Source organism: Suricata suricatta, chromosome 2, assembly GCF_006229205.1.
Source record: "Suricata suricatta isolate VVHF042 chromosome 2, meerkat_22Aug2017_6uvM2_HiC, whole genome shotgun sequence".
NCBI classification, from domain to species: Eukaryota; Metazoa; Chordata; class Mammalia; order Carnivora; family Herpestidae; genus Suricata; species Suricata suricatta.
The window spans coordinates 55,096,422-55,112,343 of NC_043701.1; the positions used below are offsets into that span (position 1 = coordinate 55,096,422).

The window sequence follows — 15,922 nt, forward strand, 5'->3', positions numbered from 1 at the left end:
TCAGGCAGGGATTTCAGCTACCCCTGCCTGAGGCGAAATGAGCAGCAGTAGGTGAAGTGTGCACCTTCACACACCCAGCTGCGGAGTCCCCACCCCCAGCCAGGATCACGATTGCAATGGGGGAAGGAGAAAAAAAAAATTGAGACTCTCTCGGCTTTGGGTAGTTGTTGCTCAAGGCGCTGTGCGCTGCTGGAAATGAGCTGGGAGCTCCTGCAGCCCAGCGGGCTCCCAGGCCTCCACCCGCCGCAGACTCCCTGTTGGGGGTCACAAAGGTGTGGGCCCTATTTTTTCCTGTGGGCACCTGGGATTTGGGATTCGCACAGCCAGTGCAGGGAGCGAGATGCACTGTGGCAATGAGATGCGTGGTTCCGTTCCCAAAACCGAGTTCAGGTGCGCGCGCCCCTGGCGCAGCCGCTGCCGGGCGCCTCTGCTGCAGCCTCTCACCGCACTGCGGCCCGCTACCGCTGCTGTCGCGGTCGCCTCTCAAAGTGCGCAACCCCGGCACAACCGCCGGGGCTGCTACTGCGGCCGCTTCTCGCTTCTTGCTGCACCGCTGCCGCTGCTGCAGCTGCTGCCGCTGCAGCTGCTTCTGCTGCTTCCCCGCTGCCGAGATGGCTTAGGGCTGGAAGCTGTTAACTTCTTTTGCACCACCAGGATTCGGGATTCCAGCTACCCAGCAGTTATCTATGGAGTGGGTCCCTCTCTCCAAGCGCAGCCAAATGTTCTTTACCTCTTCCCCAGAGACAGTACCTCTTCCCCAGAGACAGTACTATGAGCCTGTTCAGACTCTCTGTCTCTTCCCTTTGTTTCTTGGGCTCTGCGCGTGCTTGCCCCGCATTGGGCTGGGGATCCTGCCTCCCCTGTCCTTCCCAGGCTGGCCCGTTTTCAGATCTCACCAGTTCGCACTCACTCACTCAGGGATCCTTGAGGTTCTATTCTTTCTGGAGTCCGTATTTTCTCCTTCTGCTTTTGCAGATGAGAGTAATATCCTTCTCAGTTCGATCGATGGGGCAGACGGAGTTTACAGAGCTCCCTTCCTCTCCGCCATCTTCAAAACAAAAATATATCTTAAGGAGTAACAAAGCAAACACTCTTGCAACTATGACTCAGTAAAGAAGTATAACCTTACTAATCACACAGAAGTCTCTTTGTGATTGGAAATTACAAACTTCCACCTCCAGCAAGAAACTATTATCCTGACTTTACATTAATCACTTCCTTACTTTTCCTCATAATTTTGTCACACTCATATGCATCCCTAGAAATTATCAGATGGCCTTGCATTAAATACATGGATATGTTTTTAAGTTTCTTTTAATTTAGAAAGTAACTCCTCTTCCTTTTATTTTCCTTATGGCAATGAAGGTATTTGATGCAAGTTTATCATAGTCTAGATTTTGCTGATTGTATTCTTTTGATGCAGGTTCACAGGTTCTTCTGTTTTCTGTATTTCTTGTAAACTTTAAGTTGGATCTAGAGGCTTGCCCGTATATATGTTTTATCACTTTGGCAACATGGTAAGTGTTGTTATGTGTTTTCATGAGGAGGCACAGAATATATTGTTGATTCTCTTTTTGTGCTGTTAGTATCTGTTGGCACTCAATCCCTAACTCCATTAATTCATTGTATAGTACAAAATGATGATATTCTAATTTTGACACTACTTTTTATTATTTGGTCAGAATAGCTTTATAAAGAGATGTACTACCTCATTTATTATTTTATTTTATTGTTGAGCTTTTATTTTTTTATTCTTCATTTAACTTTTAAAACACTACTATAGTTGAATATTAAAACAAAAACAATAGCCAGTAGTGAGCTATGATTATAGTCTTTCACTCATTCACTACTGAGTATAAAATGCCAGCAGTGTTATTCACTGGCCCCATTAAGAGGTCTGACCCTGAACACCTCCCCTAGGGTGATGTTCATCATCCTCATATGCTTCTCCGTTGTAATGGCGTCGTCTTTCCTGATTTGGATCAAAGTCCACCAGATGTACCTGGTCCATTTCATCAGTCTCTTCTACTTCCTTCCTCTCAGGTAGGAGTTTTTCCAGCAATGAGAGTTTATCAGGGGAGAGAAAGCCATTCTCCAGAAAGTTTACCTTAAATTCAATGATTAGGCGACCCTTTTCATATGGTCCATGATAAATTGGCATGCCTTCATTCAGCCCACACTTGATATCTCCATGCTTGACAATATGACCTGGATGAGAGGTGATGAAAATGGTTCTGTTGTCAAGAGTAGATATTGGCTTTTGAAAGCTGCACAGTGCTTCAGCCAGCTGTATGTCCTGTCCATCCACATGAAAAGATCCTCTCCTCACCGAGTAAAAACAGCATGGTCCTTCTGATTTAAAACAATGATAATATCTCCTGGTTCCAGTCCAGGTTCTTGGTCTTCTTCCCCATGGAATGTTATCTTTTGGCCATCTTTCATGCCTTTGTCAATATGAACTTCTAGATTCTTCTTTTTTGGAACTATCTTCTTTCCATTGCAGCTTTTATGTCTATCTTTAGGACTGATCCGTTCCCCATGACCGTGGCATTCCATGCACACAGGTTGATTTTGTTCAACTATTCCAGGTCCTATCTGATGAATTCTGATTTGCATTCCTGTACCTCAGCAATTGGAACAACATTCTACTGCTCCTTTCTTTCTGCCTCAGCCTTCACATTTGTCACAAATCACATTCTTTTGCAGAGCTAGTTTTCTTGTTGTGTCGTGTTTCCACCCTGGCCAGCAGGGCGGTAAATCCTTGTGGGTTCCTGATCCTGAGGGAGGGAGAGAAAGGGCAGGAAAGAGGAGCACAGAGAGTAAGGCAACACACGGTTTCTGATCAAGCCTCTTCTTTATTCAGAAAACACTGTATCTTATAAAGGTTTCAAGGTGGGAAAACAAGGCAGCTGACCTAGGTCGGTTGCTAGGAACAGGGTTAAGGGATTAAAGCTGGAGTAAAAGAGGAACCAAACTAAGGCTTTTAGCACAGCACTGAAGGGCCGATACCACCCTGCCTGTAGGCGATTTACCTTTGTTCTTCTGGCTTCTCCTCTGACTGGGAGTGGCGCTCCCCTGCCTATTTTTGCAACTCCCCCCAGGGAGTGACATATCTGGCTAGCAAATGGCCAAGCAGCTGAATCTTTGCCACTTCCCACATTGTTGCACCATTATATAAATCTTCTAAGGTTACGGAGAGCTGATGCACAACATTTTTACCTCTCCTTTCTCTTCGCATACTTCCTCCTCCAAAAAACATATCAAAGATGTCCATGGGGGGGCCAAAACCACCACCTGCGTCACCTTCTTTAATATTGCTTGTTCTCCTCCTTTGTCATATAATTCCCTTTTCTTTGCATCAGAGAGCACGTCATAAGCTTGAGAAATCTGTTTAAACTTCTCTCTTTAATTTGGATTCTTGTCAGGGTGGTACTTCAAAGCCAATTTCCTGTAAGCCTTTTTCAATTCTTCTTGGGTGGCATTGGATTTGACCCCCAAAACATCATAGTAAGTAGTTTCTTTCACCATTTTCTACAGCCGGTGAGCGGGCGGAGGTCGATGTGGGGGAGCGGGAAGCAGGCGTTGCTGGGCGCAGCTCTGGCAGCCACCGCTCCTCCGCTTTTCGCCGGGCGTCCTGGAAAGTTCTCTCATTTATTATTTTATATTCTGATATAATTCTTATGGAGAAGGAAGGATAAATACTATATGTTTCTATTTTTTATTTTTTTAAATGTTTCTTTATTTTTGAGAGAGAGAGAGAGAGACAGAGAGAGAGAGAGAGAATGAGCAGGGGAGGGGCAGAGAAAGAGGGAGATACAGAATCTGACGCGGGTTCCAGGCTCTGAGCTGTCAGCACAAAGTCCTCTGTGGGGCTTGAACTCATGTACCGTGCAATCATGACCTGAGCTGAAGCCAGACGCTTAACTGAGTGAGCCACCATTTCTAAGGAAATCCAGTGGATTATCTTAATGTTATTGTAATAATATTATGATAAACTTATGGATTTGAACGTATTCTGAGTTTCAATCCACTGTAATTGTCCTTTTTGAAATCGCTCCATGTTCTGTTCTTCAAGTTGACTTCTAAGTTTGTTTGATGTTCCTAGTGATCTTAAATAATCTGCGGTCTGTCTGGTATGACAAAATGTTTCAGGGTTTTCTTGGACATTTCTTACTTTAAACATAACTCAGCCAAGAAGTTTTGCTTTCTTTTAGCAGAAAATGTTAAGACAACATGTGAATACTATGGAGAATCATTGCTTTTTGGTTGGTCAGTGTTTTGAGCCTTTTTTTTTTTTTCATCTTGTGTGTGAATGTGTATCAAAAGTCAATTTGGAATTAGTTCTCCAAAGAACTCTCTATATAATGTTAACCACCAATCCTTACATCAATGTCTTTCTAGTATTTGGTTTTCTGAAACTTATATTCAGTAGATTTCTCAAAGGGATCTTGGGAACATTTTCCCTAAGTTCTCGCAGTTCTTGAGATATAAAAATTCTTGAGTCATACTTTTTTCTTTTTGACTATTCTAACAACATTACTAAATTTTCTTCTGTCATAAAATATTAGTTTTGAAAAATATAATAATCTAATTCTCTTATTAGTCTTGCTTTTTGGCCTAGCTGTCCAAAGGATCTTTTATTTTTCTTTAAAGTACAGTTACTTTGCAAGAATCTCTTTGTATTGCGCATTCTGGGTCAGTATTCTCAGTAGTCTCAGTGATTTGTTCTTTTATATGTAGCTTCAAATAGCTTGTTTAAGTTCAGAAGAGTTTTCTTGATTTAGACTTTTTGTTGTTTGCTCTTTCTTCTTGATTTGGTTTTCTTCTTCAGGGATACGTATTATTTGTGTGCTGATTCTTTTGTGCCTTTCCTTAACATTTGTCACTTAAAAAATCCTTTTGTTCTCTTTTTCCTTTGATTTCTGATTTTTTAATTTTTTTCTCCTCCTTACATTTTGCTTCTCTCAAGGAATGATCTATATGTTTGCTTGTTCTTGGTCTGTTTAGTTTGGTCTTCATTTCTGATATGATTCTTTTTTTTCTGAATTCTGTTTCTTAATTTTTAAGAACTTGTAATTCTGGTTTGTGTTGCTTTATTTCTCATCTAGGTGCCAGGAATACAAATATGAAAAGAGATAGTTCTTGCTTTTGGTAAGTCCACACTTTGAAATTTGAGATAATTGCAATAGATTGTAATACGTGCACTACACAAGCAGTGTGTACAGATAGTCCAAAAAAGGGATGAGTAACATGAAGAAATTTAAATTTGAGTCGTATGTTTAAATCACCAAAGTATAGTGTTTTACACTCCGTGTAACAAATTAGGGCTGGGTTAAATTATCTTTATTGTCAATCAATAATCCATCTCAGCATAAGGCCATAAGTATATTTGTTGTTTTGCTTTAAATGGCATTTTAAAACATAAACATAGATGTTTTGGCTGGAGCAGCAAGATTCAATAAATACCGCAGCTCATTGATATGTAACACTACTGTCATGGTTTTTATTCTCCAGGAAGCTAACTCTGAGATAGGGGTTAGTGTTCAAGATATTTGTTAAGTACTGTCTTTGTATCAAAGTCTGTAAAAGGTGGAGGGAAAAAGCAGGATTGGGTAGAAGTAGAAGCTGAGCTGTGATGCAGACCTAACGACCTCATGGGGAATTGAAATGGCCTGTCAAAGTCATTCTGGACTGTGCCAAAATGGTCTCCTTGGTACCTCTGTCTCCATCAGTCATTGGGTGTTGGCAGTCATGGAAGGGTGTGATCATGGGTGAGACAGCTTTCCACTACCACATTGTTCCTGCAGAGGCTGTAGACTGGCAGCACTCCCAGAAACTGGAACAGTAGGTGCCATCCTGCAGGGGAAAATGGGAGGCATGTTTCCAGGTGCACCTCACAGCACCATGAAGGACTTACCAAGGACGCATTCATAATTTGAGGTAGTGTCTCTTACATATTTCACCCACATCAAAGGTGTAAAATCATTGAAAATGAAAGATTATGAGAGTACTTTTAAAAAGAAATGTTAGTAATTGTGATTCCTTTCTCCTTCCCACTTTTACTCAAATCCAAGACAGTGGGGCTGCAACAGGACTGGGTTGTGAGAGTTCCAGGTGTCTCCTACAGATACAGAATTGCTGCTCACACCTTCATGGACAATTTATATATTGAGATATAGGCCAGCAAGTCAGTTTAACAGAAGAGTGAAAGAGCAGAGGCTTCTGTGGGCAATCTGCACTCAGAGTGACTGGGCGAGTGTTTCCAGTTGTGGGGAGCCTGTATTAGAGTCAGTCTGGCTTTCTAAAGATTTTCAAGAGGAACTCCTGGAGAAGTGAAGAGATCTTAGCTGAAAGAAGGTGCACTTCGGCTAAAGAAGGAGATGTAAGTTAGTAACTGAGGAGAATGCACCACCCACATCACAGAAATGGTTGATTAAAGATTAGCAGATAAAAAGGAGGAGGGCCCCCCAAACCCATACAAAGCCTCATGAAAGACCCTGATTTAGGCAACTGTAGGGAGCAGACAGCAGGAAAAAAAAATAGCCACTGTGCTAGTCAAGTAAAAAGTTTCTGCCCCTCTTTTTTCCTTTTTTTTTCTATCTAAAGCTGGAGATGCCATCCTTGATGTTAGCAGTTAGGGAAGGACTACATAGTGCCATATATGGAATGTATGATAGGCAAAGTTGGGTTCTCCAACAACACCAGCTTTCTTAACTTCAGGGCTTCATCTGCAATTGTCATGAGCTTGTGGACGGAGTTAAGGTATAATTTAATTCCAAAGTAAGATCACTTCCATTTCATGGAACTGGAAAATTTTACTTATTAAAATAAGACTTTTTAAAATTGAAAGTTACCTGAAGATTCATGGAACTTGTCTTAAATTTCATCCAAGTGAAGAACTTGACCCAGAAAAAATTGAAGGTATACTGGAAAATAGTAAAATTGCCATGTCTATATATCCCATAATATACCTGCCTAGCTAAATTTCTAAATTCTTCAGAGTTTTGCTATTACTAAGCTGTTGCTTCTAACTTATTTAAGTAAATTCAACTCAAGAGCTTTCTGAATCCTCCAAAAAATTATGTACTATTTGTATAATTAATTGGAATAAATTTTCATATTTTTCTTTTTTTATAGTTTATTGTCAAGTTGGTTTCCATTAAATTTTCATATTTTTCTAAAGAAGCCAAGTTTTGCTTTTATTTCCTCCTTTTCTGAATGTGCCATACTATTGGATGTTAGCTCATTTTGGAAGCAGGACAACTCTAGGCCAGAAGGATCCACAATGTTATGGAAATGAAAAGGGATGTTGGAGAGAGGCAACTGTTAGTCTGAGAGTTTAGTGAGCCTTGAGACTGAATATGTCACTAAACTCAGGACTGGAAGCTGTCACGAGTTTATCTTTCCTGGAAAAAAACTTATAACCTGCTAATATCACTAACTTAAAATCTGCTTTCACTTGTTCCCGTATTTTAAGGTTCAAGTTAAATTATATCTCTGCTCTGAAACCCAGATCTGTCAAACATGCTTCTATTAAATATTCCCTGATGTGGTACTTATGTGGTCTTTAACACAGATGAAGTCATACTTCAAGTTAAAATTTTAAGTTAAAATGTTGTTTTTATCAAAGCATATGTGTAGTTTAAAGAGTCAAATAATACTGTAGTGCTAATAATAAAATAAGCATTATTTTGCTCCATTTTCTCACCCTTCTCTACCCTCAAACCCCTCTCCCCAAAGGAAAACAATTACAATTCCTTTAGATGTTTTCTCTTGTAGTTACTTCATAATTGAATATAAATCATTCATGATTTAAAGAAATCTCAACAAATGATGAGCAGAAGGAAAATTTCTTAAAGTGATTAAGATTACTTTCAAAACGTCTACTGCAGGGGCGCCTGGGTGGCTCAGTCAGTTAAGGGTCCAACTCTGGCTCAGCCCATGGTTCATGGGTTCAAGCCCTACATTAGGCTCTGTGCTGACAGATTGGAGCCTGGAGCCTGTCTTCAGATTCTGTGTCTCCCTCTCTCTTTGCCCCTTTACTACTTGCATTCTGTTTCTCAAAAATAAAAATGTTGAAACATTTTTAAAAATCTACTGCAAACATCTTAGGCAATGATGAAAGTTTCAGGGTTTTCTACCTAAGATCAAGCATTTCTATTTCAACACTTCTGTGTATCATCAATTCCAATCATGTAAAATATATTCGATTCCTTGCCTTATTTAGATGGTGACTCATTTAGCTTTTCATCACTCATCAGCATGTGTCTGTGGAGGACATACTCTGTCAGGTGCTGGGTAAGGCACAGAGGATGCAAGTTTGAATAAGACATGAGCTTAGCTCTCAATCACACACAAACCACTAAGCAGTGGCATAAGACAAACACAGAGTTGTATACACATTTCTTTGGTGGCACAGAGGATGAGTGGCTAGCCTGGTGTGAAGTGAGCATTGGGTTTAGAGAGGGCTTGATTTTGAATCATGTCCTAGGTTCAAAGAGCCTTGAACATGAGGAAGACATGCCCCAAACAGGGGCTGGAATGTCCCAAAGCATGGAGCTGAGCCATAAGCCTGGTTTGCTCTCTAATAGTATGGCTGGGGTAGGAGGCATTGGTAGAAAATGGCATGGTATGAAACCAGAGAATCAGCAAGGGGGTACTACTTGTGAAAGATTAGTTGTAATATTCAAGATAATGAGGATTTTAAAATAGGAAAGTGACAAGGTCAGATTTGTGTTTTATTAAGACAATTTAGGGTATGGTGCTAAAGATGGATTTCAGAGGGAGAGACATTGGAACTTTCTGCAAGAGCCTCAGGGAGATGAAGAGGGGGATATTTGGAAGAGTGGGGACAGAAAGGCGGGATACATTCATTTGGCAGGACCTTGGGAAATATGAAGTTTATCAAGAGAGGGAGAAAAAGCATTAAAGGATGGTTCTTGGAGTTCTGACTTGGGTCACCAGATGAATAATAGACCCATTAACCAAAACTGAGTCTACAGGAGAACATTTGCTTTGACTAGTGACAAAGACACTGAGTTAAGTTTTGGAAATGTTGACTTTGAGATGTCTGTGGGGCACCCAGAGAGAAATATCCAGAGTACCAATATAAACACAGGCTTCTTACATAAACACAGAAGCATGAACCAGGGATTATCTATTATTGATGAAGTCATCATCATATATGCAGTGTTTAAAATTATTGGATCAGATGAATTTGCCCAGTGTGAGAATGAAGAGTGAGAAGTACAGTGCATAGAAATGGAATATTGTGAATAGTAACATGCAGAGTGGATATGGAGCTTCTTTGCACAGTTGGGCAGGCTGTGCACAGCACATTTCCAGACATTGATCATATCAATGTCCACAGGAAGGGCAAACTCTGGAGTTGTGTAGTGCACAGCATATGTGGCTATAAGTGGTGACTGGTTGAGGAAAAGAGTGTATAAGGCTAGCAAAGTATTAGAGATAGGAGCAGAATGAGGAAAGAATGTGACACAGAACCCATAGAAGCAGAACATTTTTTTAGGAAGAGGGAGCAAGAAACTATGTCTGAAAGCTCTGAAGAAATCTAGTAGTTTAATCTTAAGGGTTTGCTTGATAGGAGCTCTTTGGTGACTTTTGGGAGAGAAGTTTTCAGGCACTGGTGAAGACAAAAGTTCTAACTCCATGAGTGGCCGTGTGGGTGAGGGTGAGACCGTGGAGACTAGAATGCAGACCAGTCAACGGTGTTGAGTTTGAGGAAAAGGGGAGAGAACCCAGCAAGCTGGGAGGCTTTGCTCTGTCCTGCTTGTAATTCTGTGTGTACCGCAGAGAGGAGCCAGAGTGGAGGACTGGCCAGTAAGAAAGGAAGGAGGTGCCGCAAAGGGTACTTTGGCAGAAAAGTGAGAAAGATGGAGGAACACTGAGGTACAAACAAAAAAATAATGGAAACGCAGTCACCACCATCACCCCAAATAAGGTCTTTTCCCTCCAGCCCTGGGAAACTGGGGAAGGTTGGTTTATTTCAGGGGCATATGGAGAGTGTGTGTTGGGGGGCAGGAGCCCTTCATGGTGTGGGCACAGGGGGAGGGGCAGACGACTTTGCATGGCAGCTTTGTCAAGCGACTGTCCCAGGAGAACACTGCCAACCACACATGAGAGGCAGGCCTTCCATCAGCTGCTGGGAGGGTCTGCAGGGCTCTCTCTGGCTCAAGGACTCGTTCTCTCCTAGAGGCACATCAGCCTCCACTCGCCTTCTCTCCTCTCTCCACCGTGCCCTCCTTGCCTGTGTGCAGGGGTCCTCTCTGGCCCGAGGTCCGCAGTTTGTCAGTAACTTATGAAGTGCCCATCAGGTGCCAGGGGCTACGCTAAGCACTGGAGTTCCAGCAGAAATATTCCTATATTATAGGGAGAGTTGGCTGTTGAAAATACCAATATAAACCAAGGCAGATGGTGACAGGAGCTACGAACTAAGTACAATAAATGGAGGTGGGAGTGATAGGGTAATGTGGGGGTGGAGAGTGGGCTTCTGTGGTTGGTGACATTTGAACAGAGCCCTGGGCGAGAGAGCGGACCGGGAGAAACTGGACCCATGCAGAGACACAGAAGGTGCAAAGGCCATGGGGTGGGTGCACATGTGCTTGAGCTTCAGGGAATGGCAGCAGCTGGGGAGCAGCTGATTACACACAGTGTGGGGATCTGGGGTGAGGAGTTTGGATTTGGTCCAGATGGATGGAAAGCCATTAAAGGGGGTTTCTTTAAAGGCTCGCTGGGCTGTGGGAAGAAAACACCATTGAGTGGGATGAGTGAGAAGTTAGGAAATGTCATGGATGGCAGCAGAAGGTCATTATTTGTATTGATTCCTTTGCTCTAGACTTCCTGCTCTGGCTCAGCACTTTGTTAATGTAAGATTTTAAATTTATTTTTCCATTTTTTCCTGTCTGTGGGTTGTCCCGGGCAAGAGGTCCTGAAGATGATCTGGCAATATCCAAAAGTGCCTCGTGGGGAAGACTAGAACCCAGGACTCTGCTGGAAGAAACCAGTAGGAAATATGACACCGGGTTATAACATGGGGATGAATAAAAATCATAAAGTTACCTTCATCCTGGCCCCTCATATGGATGCACTATGATTTAGTCAAGCATTTTCTATATTTTAAAGCATTTTATAGCATAGTTCATTAAATAGGTACTATTCTGGGGATGTGATCCAAGTGCATATTTATTCCCCCTCCCCCCCATCCCTATCACAGGACCAGTGTCTTCTCTGATATTTCCTAGGTGATGGAAGGTCCTTAGACTTTCCATTTGATAATTACAATGTTCAGTCTAGTGGATATTTCAAAACCCTTGCATTGGACTTAGAGTTAAATCTCTTCTACTAGCTGGTTAGAGGCAAGAAGCTGCCATGTGGAAAACGAGGATAGCGTCTCCCTGTGGTGCATTTTGGACCTGGCTGTGGTTAAAAGCTGATGATTTTCCTCAGGAAACTTCCTGGTCTCATTCAAGGGTCCCTGCTCTGCTGCGAGCCTTTCTGAGTCTGCCCCTCACCATGCCCCATCCCACCTGGACTCTGTTCCCTTATCCTATGACAGGTGTCCTCTTGGGAAGGAGCCTATTAAAAATGACCCCAGATCCCATTCCTGCTCAGGATGCCACAGCTGCCTCAGGCAGCTTGGATGAGACCTCACTCCCTGTTCAAGCCTTGGCATCGCATGCACTCAGCTCTGTTTCACAAATACCCAGCAGGGGAAAGGCTGTGCCATTCATGCACATGATGATTTTTACATTCCCATGGGATGTGTACGAGAATTACAGTTAATTTCTATACCCACCAACACTTGCCGAAGTGCCTTTTTAATTTTCACCATTCTAATAGGTGTGTAGTATCACACTAGGATTCTGATTTTACTGTCCCTAATGACTAATGCTGTGGCAGTTTTTTTGTTACAGTCGCAGGGTGGAAGGGTAGGGATGCAGAAGTTTTGTGCATCCTGTTTCAGGTGAGGGGGCACAGGGTGCTGTTAGAACTGTATGCTGGAAGGATCAGGAAGAGGAGGCGAGGGAGGAGCTGACCATGGGGTGTGTGGTGGGAGGTGCAGACTTCCACAGTGCGTGTTAGCAGGACACCTTGCAGAGAGGGCCGGTGACCTGGGGAATCAGGGCGACCTCACTGGTCCTCTCTGCCTCTGCTCTGAAGATATGTGGAAGAAGCAGAGGAAAATACCACTGGAGAAGAATTATTCCCCATAAAGAATCCTTCCCAAACTTTGAATTGACTGAATATTCACTCAGAAGAGAGTGCTTAAATCTGAAGGAATGAACACAGAGAAGAGGATGGATAGGGATATGCTTGCTGAGAAGCGGAGAGATGGGGTAGACCATGACGTACAAAAGGAGCCATTGTTGGTGGCTGGGTACTATGTGGGTACTGATTCATCAATAAGTCAGCCAGCTTAAAGCAAAGTCGGGGAAGGGCATCACACTGCTAATCTATTCAGAGCGTGTTCTCAAATATCCCTAATCTTTTATAGGTCTCTAGTTAAACCATCTTTTTCCCATCTGATACTTGCACAATTGTTTAGATTTCAAGTCAAGAGTCTTACGCTTTTATTCTGTGTTTATCTTGCTGAATTTGGACTTTATTTGAACCTGCTAAAGGCCTTCCATATTCTGGTTTTCTCACTGATAGGGCACATTGTGGAAAAACTATGTTTGCACACAATGTTGACGTTGACATTTGAGGTCTTTACTTACGGATGTTAGGAAAGTCATCCAGCTTGTGTTACCCTTAGTTTTGTTTTCTGCAAAATGCAACACGTGTAACGATATGATGTGAATTAAATAAGGTCCTCAAAAACGAGGGGGGGGTGGTCAGTGGCGTTGCAGATAATTGTTTAACAATGGGCTTTGTGAAGTGTTTGTCAGCCTCTGTGGTTTGCATACTTCCATTGTGGCTGATTTCAGGCTAGGTGCAATGCCAGGGAGCCGTGAGCTGGGAAAGAGACATACACAGTCTCTTGCGAATGTATGCGCACCAGCTCCAGCACACCACCGAGGGTAGGTGTATTGTTTTTCTCTCAACCAGAGTATTGGGTGGTGTAATCTGTAAACGCATAAGCATTACTTTAATATCTTTATCTGAATCAACATTCTATCAGGACAGAAAAGAGATCTATAACTTGCCAGGAGGACTCTTTAGGCTCATCACCAAGTTAAGCCAATTTTTGAATTGGTTATCAGTTCATTTTTAATCAACATGATTATAACTTGATTCACTCAACATTTGTCTAAGTTGACTGTGAGGCCGTCCTGCAGTTTTGTTAAATGTCTTATTGAAGTTGAGTTGCATTATTTCTATTACATTCTGTAATCTGGCAGTTTTCAGCACTGGCTGCTTAACCTGAGAAGGGCACCTGGGTGGCTCAGTCAGTTACACGTCTGACTTCAGCTCAGGTCATGATCTCATGGATCATAGGTTCGAGCCCTGAGTTGAGCTCTGTGCTGACAGCTCAGAGCCTGGATTCTGCTTCAGATACTGTCTCTGTCTTTCTCTGCCCCTCCCCCCGGTCGTGCTCTCTCTCTCTCTCTCTCTCAAATATAAACATTAAAAAAAAAAAAGGTTTAGAATCACCTGGAAAATTTTCAAAATACATTGAGGGTCTAGCCAAGGATTGGCTATATAATTTGTGGGGCCCAGTGCCAAAAAAAATATGTGAGGCCCCTGGTTCAAAAATTAATTAAGAATTTCAAAATGGTGGCAGCAGAGTGTTAAACCAAGCATGGGCTATTCTCAGCTTGGGATCCTGCAGGACTGCACAGTTTGGATACCATAGAGCAGACCCCCAATGTGCAGGCAGTGGTGCAAACTCAGTGGTTCTTCAACTTGTTGCATCAGAATAAATCGAAGAGGTTGTTAAAACACAGAATTTAAAGTTTCTGACTGAATAGGTCTGGGGCAGAGCCCTAAATTTTGCATTTTTAACAAGATTCCTGGTGAGGCTGTGCTGCTGCTCTAAGAACCACATTTTAAGAGCCATTGCCTAAAGAATGAAGCTTCAAGTCCCTGCATGGCCTGCACTGTTTTTATGATCTGACCTCTGCCCAACTCCAGAAGATGGAGTCTTAAACTCAAGCCATATGGAACTCCTCGCCACTGCTCACATTTCTCATACCTTTTGTATGTCTCCATGCAAGAGCTGCAGATCTGTGTCTGCAGGAAAAGCTCTGATTCCCCCTTCAAGATTCCTTATTTTCCAGTCCCTCTCCTCCTGTTGCCAAGCAGAGAGGCTCCTATGCTCTGCTGTACGTCAGCCATCACTATGCTGACTGGCCGCGTGTCTGTATCTTGGAGAGCAGACTGTCTTTTGAAAATCTGTGTCTACTCAGAGCCTAGCACACCGTGAACATCCAACAGTCTGTTGAGAGAATACATTCATTATTCATTCTAAACAAATACGTGATTGTTCATCATGGGTACTATTATCTGGATAGGATTTCAGAATGAGTGAAGGAGTTTTTCTTCCAACCTCTACGAGATGTCTTAAAAATGCATGCTGTTGGTCCCACAGAGAACCAGGGTAGAGACGGAGATAAATCATTGTGGATCAGTTCCTGCAGCTGGAAAAACAACTCAAAACAGTTCTCTACTGAGTCAGCATTTTGATTTTTTTGCCTTTAATGGACAGCTCTTTAAGGAACATCTTCAACTCTAAGGCTATTACCATCATCTTTTCCATGGAATGAGACAGCCTTTTGCAAACAGCAATGGTAGCTTCAGGACAAGGTCTATCACTGCTGTTTTGTTTTCATTTGACTGCAGAGTATCAACTATTTGTGGGGTTGGAAACTGATGCGAAAATAAGAATAACTATCTATCTATCTATCTATCTATCTATCTATCTATCTATCTGAAAGACTAATGGACAAATATCCAAAGTTGTTGATCCTTTCTTGGTCCACAGAGCTCTGCTTTGGAGTGTGTGTGTGGCAGTGGTATTGGTGGTGGTGGTGGTGGTGGTGGTGTGTGTGTGTGTGTGTGTGTGTGTGTGGTGCATGTGGGGGGTGTGGGGCTTTCTGTGGGGTGTGGGTTGGGGCGTGGGGGTAGAGAATACAGGTTCCTTGAGGTTTCTCCCTGGAGGGATCATGCACACCCACATAAAATCCAAATATAATAAATTTTGGAATGCAAGCACAGATTATCCATCTAACTGCAGAGGTGGAAGGCTGCCTTTAGACATGGAAAATGACAGATAATTATCCAGGCTTTTGACAGCATGTCTGCTACCTAATAATTCAAACTACTGGTATGATGAAGAAAGCCAAGAATCTTGATGAAGTTGGAAAAGAAGCCTAACAATCTGCCTCCACCTTCTGCCCTGAAATCTATTCTTCTGTATTCAACTGCAGGAAGGGGTATGAGGTGGCCCAGCAGAGAATGGCTAAGACTCGGGGGAGCTCAGCTTTATCTTTCAGTTCATGTGCAGTCCCTTTTTCTGCAAATGGTAAGGCACAGTGTAACTCTAAAGGAAAATTGCATAATGATCCCTTACATTTGCCGAATGTTTCTGAAGTTAAAAGAGATCTCATTTATTTTTTAGGACAATCCTGTAGGGGAGGCGGGATGAGCATCATTGTTCTGTCCTTACAGGTGAGGACCTACAAGGCTGTGCAAAATGGTCACTGGTGTAGCTAGCAATAATCCACGTCTCTGGTTCCTTGTCCACATATTCAATTTTTAGATTAAAATGAAGTGCTACTTTTATATTCATGGGGTTGGATTTTTAATAAGGGGCTCTTAAAACAGTGCCTGAGCAATTTTATTTGGAGTAGTTTGATTAGTGTAGGTTGATTTCACAATTTCCCTTTCATCAAAGGGAATGTTTAAAGAGAGAATTACATAGATAGTTGTCTCAAAACTTCACTTGATTTTGCTTCCATTT

At 42.4% G+C, this 15,922-nt stretch overlaps 1 pseudogene; it reads right to left on the bottom strand.

Annotated features, from left to right (window-relative positions):
* Positions 1 to 1,888: 1,888 nt before the first annotated feature.
* On the bottom strand, positions 1,889 to 3,528 carry LOC115306235 (annotated as a pseudogene).
* Between the last annotated feature and the right edge of the window lie 12,394 nt (positions 3,529 to 15,922).